This window comes from Mobula birostris, unplaced genomic scaffold (genome assembly GCF_030028105.1).
Source record: "Mobula birostris isolate sMobBir1 unplaced genomic scaffold, sMobBir1.hap1 scaffold_2175, whole genome shotgun sequence".
Lineage (NCBI taxonomy): Eukaryota > Metazoa > Chordata > Chondrichthyes > Myliobatiformes > Myliobatidae > Mobula > Mobula birostris.
In genome coordinates this window covers 28,582-42,153 of record NW_027275223.1, presented here as the reverse complement: position 1 = coordinate 42,153, position 13,572 = coordinate 28,582, and the positions used below count along the sequence as shown (strand labels likewise).

At 52.4% G+C, this 13,572-nt stretch overlaps 1 pseudogene; it reads right to left on the bottom strand.

Annotated features, from left to right (window-relative positions):
* The window catches only part of LOC140192691 (uncharacterized), a 58,333-nt pseudogene that overhangs the window by 17,664 nt on the left and 27,097 nt on the right, over window positions 1-13,572 (bottom strand).

Here is a 13,572-nt window from a genome sequence, read left to right as displayed (position 1 = left end):
ATTCCAAACTCAAGAGGTACAAATGTCCCACTTCTAAGAAAAGATGTGCTGGCACTGGAGAGGGTCCAGAGGAGGCTGACAAGAGCGAAAGGGTTTAATGCATGAGGACTGTTTTGATGGCTTTGGGCCTGTACTCACTGGAGTTTAGAAGAATGGGGTGGGGGGAATCTCACTGAAACTTAACAAATATTGAAAGGCCAAAGATAGAGTGGATGTGGAGAGGATGTTTCCTATTGTGGGGGGGGGGGGGTGTAGGACCTGAGGGTACAGCCCAGATTAGAGGAGCAGAGATGAGGAGGAATACCTTTAGCCGGGGGTGGTGAATTTGTGGAATTCATTGCCACAGATGGCTGGGGAAGCCAGGCCATTGGGTAAATTTAAAGCAGAAGTTGATAGATGCTGAATTAATCAGGCTGTCAAAGGAGAAGGCGGGAGAATGGGATAATAAATCAGCTATGCTAGAATGATAGAGCAGACGCGATGGGCGGAATGGCCTAATTCTGCACCTACGGGTGGGCTGGTTTACCTGCTTTTGGAGAGCTCTCTTCACCTCCTCATGCTGCTCCTCCTGCGACTGGAGGCTGCGGTCATATTGTGCCTTGGCAGCCTGCATATTGACCTCCAGGCGCAGCTTGGCGTCCTCGGCACCCTGAACCTCATCCTCCAGCTCCTCCAACTGCTGCCGCAGCTCGGCAACCTGTTGATCGAGGGCCCGCTTTGCCTTCTCCAGCTCGTGGACCTGGACCGGAGAGGGGGGGAGACGGGGAATAGGGGGGAGAGGAGATGGGGGAGAGAATGAGAGCAGGAGAGAGGGAGAGGGGTGGGGGAGAGGAGATGGGGAGAGGGGGGGAGAGGGGGGGGAGAGAGAGAGAGACAGAGGGGAGAGAAGGGGAGGGTGAGGGAGAGAGGAAGGGGAGGGAGAGGGGAGTGGGGTAAGGGGGGAGAGGGGTGAGGGGGAGAGGAGGAGAGATGGGGAGGGGGAGGGGGAGAGGGGGGAGGAGGGAGGGAGGAGAGGGGGAAGAGGGGAGGGGAAGAGGGGAGGGGGGAGAGGGGGAGAGGGGAAGGGGAGGGGGGAGAGGGGAAGGGAAGGGGGGAGAGTGAGGAGATGGAGGAGGGAGAGGGGCAAGGAGGAGAAAGGACAAGAGAGGGGGAGAGGAGGAGGAAGGGGGAGGGGGGAGAGACAGGAAAGTGGGGGATGGGGAGGGTTGGAGATGGAGAAATGGGGAGAGGGAGATGGGAATATGGAGGGAGGGAGGGGGAGTGGATAGAGGAAGAGGGGAGGGGGAGGGGTAGGAGGAGGGGAGGTGAGGGGGATGTATGGCAGGGAGGAACGGGTGGGTGAGGGAGTGATTTGATTAATGGACAGCCTGGTACATCATGGACACGGCCCATCCTCCCTTGGCCTTTCATTCGCCCTCTTTTCCCTTTTGCCCCACTTGTTTCCCCCAGCACCGCATTCCTCCCCCACACCCCCTTCCTTTCCCTTCACCTCTTCCTCTTTGACCCACCCTGACTCCCCTTCCTCCTACCACTCTCTTTTCCCACTCTCTTCCACCTCCACCCTGCGCATCTCTTTCCCTCTCCTGCCCACACTTTCACGTTGCCCCTTTCTCACCCTCACTTTCCTGCTTTTTGCCCCCTCCCTTTTGCCCCTCCCCTGTGCTCACGTTCTTGCCGACGTCGTCCTTCGAGCTGACCAGCTCCTCCATCTCGGCCCTCAGTTGCTTGCTGATCCTCTCGGCCTCAGCCCGGCCCTCCTGTGCCTCCTCCAGGGCCCGTCCCATCGACAGGAGTCGCGTCTCCCTCTCCCGGCTCTCTGCCTCCGCTCGGGTCCCGCTCTTCCGCGTGCCGGGACGACACCGCCTTCTCCTCCGCCAGCAGCTGAGCCCAGACATGAGGGGACAGGGGCAGGGTCAGAGGCAGCCCCCTCAAACAGAAACAAAACCCCCATCCCAACTTCCCCCCACAGTCCTGCAGTCTAAGCTATACCCTGACGTACTCTGGAGTCACAAACTCTGACCCCCACCCACAGTCACCCTGACATTCCCCGGGTCACAAACTCTGACCCCCCACCTACAGTCACCCTGACATTCTCCGGGTCACAAACTCTGACCCCCACCTAGTCACCCTGACATTCCCCTGGTCACAAACTCTGACCCCCCACCTACAGTCACCCCTGACATTCCCAGGTCACAAACTCTGATCCCCACCTACAGTCACCCTGACATTCTCCTGGTCACAAACTCTGACCCCCACCCACAGTCACCCTGACATTCCCCTGGTCACAAACTCTGACCCCCACCCACAGTCACCCTGACATTCCCTGGGTCACAAACTCTGACCACCACCCCACACCCACACCCACACCCACCCTGGTGTTCTCCAGTGTCCAGTAAGATGGTTGAAAGCTTCAGATTCCTCAGTGTGGACATCTCTAACAGCCCGTCCTGGTCCTATCACATTGACTTCCCGACCAGGAAAGCCCACCAACACCTCTACTTCCTCAGCATGTCCCCGTCGACCCTCACCAATTTTCACCGATGCACCACAGAAAGCATCTGATCCGGATGCATCACGGCTCAGTACGGCAACTGCTCCGCCCGGGACCGCAGGAAACCGCACAGAGTTGTGGACACAGCTCAGCACATCACGGAAACCAGCCTCCCCTCCATGGACTTCCCACTGTCTCAGTAAAACAGACAGTATATTCAAATACCCCACCCAGCCTGGACATTCTCTCTCCCCCCCCTACCCCCGTCGGGCAGAAGATACAAACGCCTGAGAGCACGTTCCACCAGGCTCGAGGACAGCTTCTACCCCGTTGTTATCAGACTATTGAATGGTCCCCCAGTACGAGGACAGCTTCTACCCCGCTGTTATCAGACTATTGAACGGTCCCCCAGTACGAGGACAGCTTCTACCCCGCTGTTATCAGACTATTGAATGGTCCCCCAGCAAGAGGACAGCTTCTACCCCACTGTTATCAGCCTATTGAACGGTCCCCCAGCACGAGGACAGCTTCTACTCCGCTGTTATCAGACTATTGAACGGTCCCCCAGCACGAGGACAGCTTCTACCCCGCTGTTATCAGACTATTGAACGGTCCCCCAGTACGAGGACAGCTTCTACCCTGCTGTTATCAGACTATTGAACGGTCCCTCAGTACGATAAGATGGACTCTTGACCTCATAATCTACCTCGTCGTGACCCTTGCAGCTTATTGTCAGCCTGCACTGCCCTTTCTCTGTAACTGTAACACTTCATTCTGCACTCTTATTATTTTCCCTTGCTCTACCTCGATCAAGTCAAGTCACTTTTTATTGTCATTTTGACCATAACTGCCGGTACAGTACACAGTAAAAACAAGACAATGTTTTTCAGGACCATGATGCTACATGAATAATACAAAAACTACACTGAACTACGTAAAACAACACAAAACTACACTAGACTACAGACCTATCCAGAACTGCATAAAGTGCACAAAACAGTGCAGGCATTACAATAAATAATAAACAAGACAATATGCACAGTAGAGGGCAGTAGGTTGGTATCAGTCCAGGCTCTGTGTATTGAGGAGTCTGATGACTTGGGGGAAAAAACTGTAACACAGTCTGGTCATGAGAGCCCGAATACTTCGGTGCCTTTGGCCAGATGGCAGGAGGGAGAAGAGTTTATATGAGGGGTGCATGGGGTCCTTCATAATGCTGTTTGCTTTACGGATGCAGCGTGTGGTGTAAATGTCTGTAATGGCAGGAAGAGAGACCCCGATGATCTTCTCAGCTGACCTCACTGTCCGCTGCAGGGTCTTGCGATCCGAGATGGTGCAATTCCCGAACCAGGCCATGATGCAGCTGCTCAGGATGCTCTCAATACAACCTCTGTAGAATGTGGTGAGGATGGGGGGTGGGAGATGGACTGTTCTCAGCCTTCGCAGAAAGTAGAGACGCTGCTGGGCTTTCTTTGCTATGGAGCTGGTGTTGAGGGACCAAGTGAGATTCTCTGCCAGGTGAACACCAAGAAATTTGGTGCTCTTAATGATCTCTACGGAGGGGTCATTGATGTTTAGCGGAGAGTGGTCGTTCTGTGTCCTCCTGAAGTCAACAACCATCTCTTTTGTTTTGTTCACATTCAGAGACAGGTTGTTGGCTCTGGACCAGTCTGTTAGCCGCTGCACCTCCTCTCTGTATGCTGACTCAGCGTTCTTGTTGATGAGACCCACCACGGTCGTGTCATCGGTGAACTTGATGATGTGGTTCGAGCTGTGTGTTGCAGCACAGTCGTGGGTCAGCAGAGTGAACAGCAATGGACTGAGCACACAGCCCTGGGGGGCCCCCGTGCTCAGTGTGATGGTGTTGGAGATGCTGCTCCCAATCCGGACTGACTGAGGTCTCCCAGTCAGGAAATCTAGGATCCAGTTGCAGAGGGAGGTGTTCAGGCCCAGTAGGCTCAGCTTTCCAATCAGTTTCTAAGGAATGATTGTGTTGAATGCTGAACTGAAGTCTATATACGTGTCTTTTTTGTCCAGGTGGGTTAGAGCCAGGTGGAGGGTAATGGCAATGGCATTGTCCGTTGAACGGGTGGCAAGGTACGTGAACTGCAGGGGGTCCAGTGAGGGGGACAGCATGGTCTTGATGTGCCTCATGACGAGCCTCTCGAAACACTTCACGATGATGGATGTGAGTGCGACATGACGGTAGTCGTTGAGGCAGGACACTGAAGACTTCTTTGGCCAGGGACGATGGTGGCGGCCTTGAAGCACGTAGGAACAACGGCGCTACTCGGGGAGATGTTGAAGATGTCAGTGAGAATCTCAGCTAGCTGGTCTGTGCATCCTTTGATGTACTGTGTAACGATCTGATCTGTATATCGGTAAGTTTGACAATGATAAACTGATTTACTAATTCCAAAGATTCTTCCTCATCTCTGTTCTAAATGGAAATGGACATTCACCTACTCTGAGGCTGTGTCCTCTGGTTCTAGACTCCCCCCCTCCAATATAGGAAACATCCTTTCCACGTCCACTCTATCTAGGTCTTTTAATATTCGACAGGTTTCAGTGAGATCCCCCCACTCATAGTTCTGAACTCCAGCAAGTACAGGCCCAGAACCATCAAACACTTTGTTAACTTGTTTAACCATCAAACTCCCATGTTAACCCTTTCATTCCTGGAACCTTTCTTGTGAACCGCCTCTGAACTTCTCCAATGCCAGCAATCCTTCTTAGATAAGGGGCCGGAAATTGCTCACGATATTCCGTGCAGCCTGACCAATGTCTTATACAGCCTCAGCCTCAGAGAACATGGAAGAGTACAGGACAGAAACAGGCCATTCGGCACACAATGTTGTGCCAAACCAGCTAAAGAGTAAATTAACAACACCCAAACACTAATCCCTCCTATCTACACCATGTCCATAACCCACCATCTTCCTTATATCCATGTGCCTATCCAAACCTCTGTTTAAAGCCACTCATGAATTTGCCTCTACCACCATACCAGACGGCACATTCCAGGCATTAACCACTCTGAGTAAAAACTTCCCCCTCACGTCCCCTTGAATCTACCCCCCCCCCCCACCTTCAATACATGCCTCTGGTATTAGACATTTCAACCTTGGGAAACAGATAGCTCTGTCCACTCTATCTATGTCTCTCAAAATCCTGTAAACCTCTGTCAGATCTCCCTCAGCCTCTGACACTCCAGAGAAAGCAACTCAAGTTTACCCAGCCTCACATGATAGCTTATGCCCAATAAACCAGACAGCATCCTGGTAAACATCTTCTGTATTCTCTCCAACGCCTTAACATCCTTCCTATAGTGGGGTGACCAGAACTGTATGCAATACTCCAGATGTGGCCTAACCAGAATTTTATAAAGTTGCAACATAACCTCCTGACTTTTGACCTCAATACCTTGACCAATAAAAGCAAGCATTCATAAGCCTTCCTAACCACCTTATCAACCTGTGTAGTCACTTCTAAGGAGTTATAAACTTCAATCCCAAGATCTCTCTGCTCAGCAACACTGTAAGGGATCCTGCCTTAACAGAGTGCTGTCTCCTTGCATTTGCCCTACCGAGGTGCAATACTTCACATTTATCTGGGTTAAACTCCATCTGCCATTTCTCTGCCCCTATCTGCAACTGATCTATATCATGCTGTATTCTTTGGCAGTCTTCTACACTATCCACAACTCCAGCAACCTTGACATCATCTACAAGCTTACTAACTGACCCATCTACATTTCCATTTGGGTCATTTATATTCTTCACAAACAGCAGAGGTCCCGGCACAGATCCCTGTGGATCTCCACTAATTACAGACGTCCCTTCAGCCACTACCTCTGTCTTCTTTGCGCAAGCCAGATCTGAATCCAAACAGCCAATTCACCACTGATCCCCGTGCATCTTCACCTTCTGAATTAGCCTCCCATGAGGGACTTTGTCAAACGGCTAACTAAAATACATGTAGATAACATCCACTGGTCTACCCTCATCAATCTCTCTCGTCACCTTGTCAAATAACTCAGTGTTGGTAAGGCATGGCCAGCCACACACAAGCCATGCTGGTTCTTCCTAATTAGTCCATGGGTTTCGAAATGCTCTATCCCTCGGAAATCTTTTCCAGAAGTTTCCCTGCAACTGATGTGAGACTCTCTGGTCTACAGTTCTCAGGACTTTTCCTTGTTCCCTTCTTAAATAGAGGCACAACATTAGCCACTTGCCAGTCCTCTGGGACTTTGCCTGTAGCTAGAGAGGACACAAATGCCCCAGCAGTCTCGTCTCTTGCCTACTTCAACAGCCTGGGGGAAAGTCCTATCCAGCCCTGGAGACTTATCCATTCCATCATGGCTGATCCTGGATCCCACTCAACCCCAGCCACTGCCTTCTCACATATCCTTTGATACCCTGACCGATCAGGAAACGATCAACTTCTGCCTTAAATATCCCCACAGACTTGGCCTCCACGCAGTCTGTAGCAGAGCATTCACAGATTCACTACTCTCTGGCTAAAAAAAATTTCTCTGTACCTCTGTTCCAAAAAGTCACCCCTCAATTTGAGACTGTGCCCTTTAGTTCTGGATACCTCCACCAGAGGAACCATCTTCTCCACATCTACCCTTTCTAGTCCTTTCAACATTTGGTAGGTTTCAATGAGATCCCCATGCATTCTTCTAAATTCCAGTGAGTACAGTCCCAAAGCTGCCAAATGCTCCTCATATGTTAAGCCCTTCATTCCCAGAATCATCCTCATGAACCTCCTCCAGACTCTCTCCAATGACAACATATCCTTTCTGAAATATGGGCCCCAAAACTATAGACAATACTCCAAGGAGCACATACCAATCCTTATAGAGGGATCAGAATTGGAGAGAGTGAGCAGTTTCAAGTTCCTCGGTGTCAAGATCTCTGAGGATCTAACCTGGTCCCAACATTTCGATGTAGTCATAAAGAAGGCAAGACAGAGGCCATACTTTATTAGGAGTTTAAAGAGATTTGGCATATCACTCAAAAACTTCTATAGTTGTACCGTGGAGGGCATTCTGACAGCTGCATCACTGTCTGGTATGGAGAGGCCGAAAGAAGCTGCAGAGGGTTGTAAATCTAGTCAGCTCCATCTTGGGTACTAGCCCACAAAGTACCCAGGACATCTTTAGGGAGCGGTGTCTCAGAAAGGCAGTGTCCATTACTAAGGACATCCAGCACCCAGGGCATGTCCTTTTTTCACTGTTACCATCAGGTAGGAGGTACAGAAGCCTGAAGGCACACATTCAGCAATTCAGGCAACACACGTCAAAGTTGCTGGTGAACGCAGCAGGCAGGCAGCATCTCTAGGAAGAGGTACAGTCGACGTTTCAGGCCGAGACCCTTCGTCAGGACTAAGTGAAGGAAGAGTTAGTAAGAGATTTGAAAGTGGGAGGGGGAGGGGGAGATCCAAAATGATAGGAGAAGACAGGAGGGGGGAGGGATGAGCCAAGAGCTGGACAGGTGATTGGCAAAAGGGATATGAGAGGATCATGGGACAGGAGGCCTAGGGAGAAAGAAAGGGGGAGGGGGGGAAAACCCAGAGGATGGGCAAGGGGTATATTCAGAGGGACACAGGGAGAAAAAGGGAGAGTGAGAGAAAGAATGTGTGTATAAGAATAAATAACAGATGGGGTACGAGGGGGAGGTGGGGGCATTAGCGGAAGTTAGAAAAGTCAGTGTTCATGCCATCAGGTTGGAGGCTACCCAGATGGAATATAAGGTGTTGTTCCTCAACCTGAGTGTGGCTTCATCTTTACAGTAGAGGAGGCCATGGATAGACATGTCAGAATGGGAATGGGATGTGAATTAAAATGTGTGGCCACTGGGAGATCCTACTTTCTCTGACGGACAGAGCATAGGTGTTCAGCAAAGCGGTCTCCCAGTCTGTGTTGGGTCTCACCAATATATAGAAGGCCACATCGGGAGCACCAGACGCAGTATATCACCCCAGCCGACTCACAGGTGAAGCGTCGCCTCACCTGGAAGGACTGTCTGGGGCCCTGAATGGTGGTAAGGGAGGGAAGTGTAAGGGCATGTGTAGCACTTGTTCCACTTACACGGATAAGTGCCAGGAGGGAGATTAGTAGGGAGGGATGGGGGGGGAACGAATGGACAAGGGAGTCGCGTAGGGAGCGATCCCTGCAGAAAGCGGGGGGGGGGGGGAGGGAAAGATGTGCTTAGTGGTGGGATCCCATTGGAGGTGGACGAAGTTACGGAGAATAATGTGTTGGACTCGGAGGCTGGTGGGGTGCTAGGTGAAGACCAGGGAAACCCTATTCCTAGTGGGGTGGCGGGGAGGATGGAGTGAGAGCAGATGTGTGTGAAATGGGGGAGATGCGTTTGAGAGCAGAGTTGATGGTGGAGGAAGGGAAGCCCCTTTCTTTAAAAAAGGAGGACATCTCCCTCGTCTGGAATGTAAAACCTCATCCTGAGAGCAGATGCGGCGGAGACGGAGAATTGCGAGAAGGTCCTTTAAAGAAAGGGGCTGAGAGAAAGTGTGGCCTCACCAACGTCTTGTACAACTGTAACATAACGTCCCAACTCCTGTACTCAGTGCCCTGACTGATGAAGGTCAGTGTGGCAAACGTCTTCTTCACTGCCCTGTCTACCTGTGACTCCACTTTCAGGAAACCATGTCCCTGTACCCCTGGCTCACACTGTTCTACAATACTCCCAGGGTCCCTGTCTACCTGTGACTCCACATTCAGGGACCATGTTACTATAGCCCTGGGTCCTTCTGTTTTACAACTGTCTCCAGGTCTCTGCTGTGGGAGATGCCCCCTTGACCAGACGCTCCTAGACAGTGAGGGAGGGAGTTTGGGCCTGGTACCTGGTCAAATTTCTTCTGTTTCTTCTCAAGGGAGGTGACTAGTTGCCTCTGTCCATCCAGGTGGAGGGTCAGGTCATCGAGCTCCTGCTGGAGACGTGTCTTGGCCTTCTCCTGTTTATCACAGGCGGCACTTCGCTCCTCCAGCCGCTGCGAGACCACTTCCAGCTCCCTCAGCAGCTTCCGGCGGCCCTCCTCCAGGCCCTCCTGCAGTGACGCCTGCTCCTCCAGCTTCTTACGCGCCTCGCCCAGCTGTTGGATGGACATATGGTGGGGAGGGAGGGAGGGGGGAGAGGGGGAGAAGGGGAGGGGGAGAGGGGGGAGAGGGGGAGAGGGGGAGAGGGGGAGAGGGGGAGAGGGGAGAGGGGGAGAGGGGGAGAGGGGGAGAGGGGGGAAAGGGGAGAGGGGGAGGGGGGAGGGGGGAGGGGGGGGAGGGGGGAGGGGGGAGGGGGAGGGGGAAGGGGGAGAGGGGGGGAGAGGGAGGGAGAGGGGAGGGAGAGAGGGGGGAAGGAGAGAGGGGGAGGGGGATAGAGAGAGAGATGGGGTTGGGGTTAGGGGAAGGGAGGAAGATGAGGAGGGAATGATTCGGAGAAGGAGAGTGGGAGCAGGAGGAGGAGAGGGAGGAGGGAAACGGAGGGTGGAGAGAGTGGTGGAGGGAGGGATGATGGGTGAGTAGAAGCAGGAAGAGAAATATAAGGAGAGGGAGGGAGTGGGGGAGGGAAGAGGAGGAGAGGGAGAATGGAGAGAGGAAGGAATGAGAAGAGGATGGAGAGGTCAAAGAGGATGAGGGAGGGAGAAGGAGGAGGGATGAAGGGAAGGAAGGAGAGCAAGGGGGAGGCATGAGAAGGAAGGGGTTTGTAGATTGGCAGAGAGAACAGGGAGGCCGAGGAGCAACAGGAGGGTATAGGGAAGGAGGATGACGGGGAGCAGAGAGGAAAACAAGGTTGAGCGAGAGGGATGGGGTGGGAGGATGGCAGAGAGGGGAGAAGGTGGTAGAGCGAGAGAGACAGGCGCAGGAGGAAAAGGGAGCACAGGGAGGGAGTCGGGAGCAAATCAGATCGTGATTTAGACGTCAAACTGCTCCTTGCGTGAGGGTCACCCTCAAATCCCGAGTTGTGCATTAAAGGGCCGGACGTATCTGTGACAGGGGCAGCAACAGTGAAAGAGGGGGAAGGTAGGGAGGGAGGAGGATGGAGGGAGAGCAACAGAGAGCAAGAAAGAGAGAGGGAGGGGGAGAGAGGAGAGAAAGAAGACAGAGAGACAGATAACCAGACAGAGAGAGGGAGAGAGAGATGGAATGAACAGGAGACAAGGGAGGAAAGCGAGGGAGAGAGAGAAAAGGGGTAGAGAGAGAGAGAAAGAGAGGGGGGGGAGGGAGGGATGGGAGGATAAAGGCAGAGGGTGTAAGGGAGGGGTAGAACTGGGCAGACACCATCTCGCCAGCCCTCCATACCTGTGTCTGCATGGCGCTGAGCTGCCGGTAAAGGCTGTTCTTGGCTTCGTCCTCTTCTTCAGTTGCTCGAGGAGGGAGCTCCTCTCCTCCTCCAGCTGCCTCACCGCGAGCTGAGGGCCAGCTTCTGACGGGTCTCCTCCTGCAGCAGCTCCTGTGGGGGGAGAGAGAGAGAGAGTGAGTGAGAGTGAGTGTGAGTGTGTGTGTGTGTGGTGTGGTGTGTGTGTGTGTGTGTTGTGTGTGTGTGTGTGTGTGTGTGTGTGTGTCAGGGAGGCTCCCTCACTACCAGAGGAGATCCCTCACAGTCAGAGAGTGCTGAGGGCAGCTTCTGATGGGTCTCCTCCTGCAACAGTCCCTGGAGAGAGAAAGAGAGAATCTGTGAGGCTCCCTCATTACCAGAGGAGGTCCTTCAGTCAAAGGAAGCTGAGGGTCAGTGTTTTTGAGGCCTACTGTAGCAGCTCCTGTGATACATTGGAAGAGAGAGTCGAGAAGGCACCCTCGCCTCTGAGGATATCCTTTACTGTCAGATGGAGCTGAGGGCAGCTTCTGATGGGTCTCGTCCCGCAGCAACATCTGAGGCGGGGGGAGAGAGAGAGTCAGTGAGGCATTCTCACTGCGGGGAAGATCCCTCACAGTCAGTGCCTCTCCATTAGAAGGAGCTGAGGCAGCAAGACCTGGGGATAGAGGGGGAGAGAGGACAGAGAGATGCTCCCTCACTGGAGAGATCCCTTGCTGTCAGAGGGAGCTCAGCCAGTTCCTAATGAGTCTTCTGCAACATTTCCTGGAGAAAGAGGGAGAGAAAGGCTCCCTCACCTGGTGGTGTTCTCTTGCTGATGGGGAGCTCCCTCACAGAGGCTCCCTCACCTGATTGTGTTCTCTCTCTGATAGGGGAGATCCCTCATGTGGTGGTGTTCTCTCGCTGATAGGGAGATCCCACACAGAGGACCCCTCATCTGGTGGTGTTCTCTCACTGATAGAGGAGATCTCTCACAGAGGCTCCCTCACCTGGTGTTCTCTCACTGATAGGGGAGATCCCTCACAGAGGAGGCTGAGGAAGTTCCTGATGTGTATCCAGTGGCAGTTCCTGGGAGGAAGGTAACAAAGAGGCTCCCTCACCAGAAGGGAGATCCCTCATTCTCGGAGGGGGCTTGGGGATGAAGCTCAGCATCTGGTGTATCTCCTGCAGCAATTTCTAAGGACGGTGGGTCAGAGGCTCCCTCACTGTCGGGGGATCCATCATTCTCAGAGGGAGATTCTTCACCATCAAAGGTTCACTGACAGGGATCCTACAGCAGTTCCTGGGGACAGCGCAGTGAGGGCCAGAGAGGCTCCCTCACTGTCGGGGGATCCATCATTCTCAGAGGGAGATTCCTCACATCAAAGGTTCACTGACAGGGATCCTACAGCAGTTCCTGGGGACAGCGGAGTGAGGGCCAGAGAGGCTTCCTCACTGATGGGGTGAGCTCACCGTTGGCCTTATTATCAACGATCTTCACCACTAGTGAGCTCCCTCAGCATCGCTGATGCTCCCTCAACATCAGGGAGAACTTCCTCACTACCCAGAAGGCTCCCTCAGCATCCAGAACTTGAAAGACAAGACGATTTACAGAGAGAAGTGGGCTGATGAATGGCGAATGCAGTTTAATTGTGATCAGTGTAAGGGATTCCATTTTGAGAAGACAATCCAGGTCAAACTTTCACTGTGACCAGCAGGGACCCTGGGGAGTGTTGTAGATCAGAGGGACCCACAGGTACAAGGACATGGTTCCCTGAAGGGGGGGGGGGTCTCAGGTAGACATGGCAGTGAAGAAGGCGACTGGCACACTGCCCCTCATCAGTCAGGAGTCTGAGTACAGGAGCTGGGACGTTATGTTGTAGTTGTACAAGATGTTGGTGAGGCAATACTTGGAGTATTGTGTTCAGTTGCGATCGCCCTGCTGTAGGAAAGATGATATTGAGCTAGGAAGGGTGTAGAGGAGATTTACGAGGATGTTACCGGGACTTGAGGGACTGAGTTATGCAGAGAGGTTGAACAGGTTGGGACTTTATTCCTTGGAGCGTATAGATTGAGGGGTGATCTTAAAGAGGTGTATAAAACCACGAGAGGCACAGACAGGGTGAACGTGCACAGAGTTTTCCCCCAGGATTGGGCAATCAAGAACCAGAGGGTACAGAATTAATCTGAGAGGAGAGGGATTTAATAGAGATCTGAGGGGTATCTATTTCACTGAGAGGGGTGCTCCGTCTATGGAAAGAGCTGCCAAACAAATAGGTAGAGACAGGTAAATTAATGACCTTAACGTCTTAGATAGGCTGAAAGGCCTGTTGAGGCCTGTAAGACAATCTTTTTGAAAACCAAACAGAGGGAGGAACATAAGAAATAGGAGCAGGAGTCGTTCATCTGGCCCATCGACCCTGCTCCGTCATTCAATAGGATCATGGACTCATCTCCACCTACCTGCCTTTTCTCCATAACCCTTAATTCCCCTAGTATGCAAAAATCTATCCAACCTTGTCCTAAGTATATTTACTGAGGAAGCCTCCACTGCTTCATTGAGCAGAGAATTGCACAGATTCACCACTCTCTGGGAAAAACAGTTCCTCCTCATCTCTGTCCTAAATCTGCTCTCCTGAATCTTGAGGTTAGTCTCACTTCCTTGTGGAAGCATCTTTCCTGCCTCTATTTTTATCTATCCCTTTCATAATCTTGTATGTTTCTATAAGATCTCCTCTCATTCTCTGAATTCCAGCAAGTACAGTCCCAGGC